The 1,915-nt window shown below is 30.8% G+C and overlaps 1 long non-coding RNA gene across 1 annotated transcript; it reads right to left on the minus strand.

Annotated features, from left to right (window-relative positions):
• On the minus strand, window positions 1–779 carry LOC123667561. Its single transcript, XR_006745444.1, has 2 exons — window positions 688–779; window positions 1–417 (listed from the first exon to the last, which is right to left on the minus strand). It is a non-coding gene; the product is annotated as an uncharacterized LOC123667561 (long non-coding RNA).
• Between the last annotated feature and the right edge of the window lie 1,136 nt (window positions 780–1,915).

Consider the following 1,915-nt stretch of genomic DNA (forward strand, 5'->3'; position numbering starts at 1 on the left):
CTATATTTACTATTTATTGAATGTTATCAAAAAACATCATGTCTGCTTAGTATTTTAAGGCAATAAAAAATTATATAAATGAAAAAATAAAACGAGAGCAGAGGGCAAAATACTTAGAGAAGAAATGGGCATCAGGAAAGGTGAAATGATGCAAAACAGTTTTTACATAAAAAGCTATTACACGCACTACTTTTTTTTTTGTGCACGAAATGCAACGTCTCCTATTATCGGTTTGGATGGGTAAATGGTTACCCACCACACCTTCAGTAGGTGGCATTGGATTCACAGGTCTTCTTTTGTTTTCCGTTATATCTTTTCCGTATTCTACCATATTCTCAGCCAAATCAATCATGAAATCTTTTGCGCGTATAAATTTAATATTGCGTACAACATATAATTTTGCGTTTTGAAGACATTCTGAAACAAGTACACAATCATGCAAAAGCAGCGAAAAGCAGTATTAAGTAGTAAAAGAAAGGAATGAAAAGCGTTATTTCCATATAAACTATAAATCAGCATAATGCAATGAAATCTCCTTCAATCTAAGGTTAAGTAAGTTTAAAAAAGACTGATGGGATCCAGTGTCCCAAAACCAAAATTATTTATCAAAATCCCAATATTTTGCAAAGAAAATATCTTTAACGTATATAAGTTGGTTTATAGAACGTAATAAATAAAAAAACTTACCTGAAAACAGCTTTAAAACCACTTAAATTTTTTATTAAAAATGTAACGTCTTTTCCGTGACCTTTATAAATTACCACAGTCTGAAAAATAATGTTGCCAGATAAAAACTACCATTGTCAATATATAAAGTGAAGATCCATTCACGATATGGGATGTATAATCCCATTTATAAAGTAAATTTAGAATCTCAGTCCTCAGTTGCATATCCATGGGATGTTATGTCCCAACAGTCATTTGAAGTATGGGACATATACATACCAACAGGTCCGAAAGGGTTAATACCATGTTTACTATATGCAAATTAAATTAAAATGCGGTCTACGAGTAAGATCAATTTAATCATTAATAACTTACGTAAAATGCGTCCTAATATATTATTTAACATGAACTTTATTGAATAGCAATAAAGTTCAAATTGACTCTACATTTTGGTTAGAAAACGTTTGTATGGGGAAAAAACAGGACTCTTTTTAGGGTTTTCACGAAAATTATTGGAATTTTTCTCGCCGTAAAAACCATCCTTGGACAAACATTTAAAAAAAAGAATTGATAAAATTGATCCAGGTGTTGTTGAGTTATACGCTTACAAACACATTTTAGGATTCATTTTTATATATAAAAAGACTAGCGACCTGCTCCGGCTTTGCACGGGTATAAAATATAATTATAGCCTATGTCATTCAGTGAAAAAATGATTAAAATCAATCCAGTAATTTTGATGTATTCATTACTGCCCGTGGCCCGCACGCGTTAACTTTAGAGTAAAAGCCGGCCGGAACCGCTGCAAACGCTACGTACCGCAATTTTTAAATTTGTAATATCTTCGAAAATATTCATTTAAATCATATGCTGTAAAGGGCTGCAAGCTGCTATATAAATCTATATTAAATCAAAAATGTATTTAAGGTATTTAATTAGATAAGAATTAATGCTGTATTGGTTAAAATCGCTTTGAAAATTAGCCATTATTTGTCGTAAAAAGTAAATGACAAGAAAATGTTATTGTGGAATATCCATAAGAGATAGACTTATACCATAGTGGATTTTTCTGTAGACCTTTTCAATTTGTACAATACTTAGTACATTATTTTTATAAATCTCGTAGGGTTCAGGCTGCGTTTGCAATGTAAGCGGAAAAAATGTAATTATTTACGACATCACATTAGAAACCTCAAAAATAACAGTATTTCTCCACTATTTAATGGATGCTATTATACATATAAATCTT

Source organism: Melitaea cinxia, chromosome 28, assembly GCF_905220565.1.
Source record: "Melitaea cinxia chromosome 28, ilMelCinx1.1, whole genome shotgun sequence".
Taxonomy (NCBI): Eukaryota; Metazoa; Arthropoda; class Insecta; order Lepidoptera; family Nymphalidae; genus Melitaea; species Melitaea cinxia.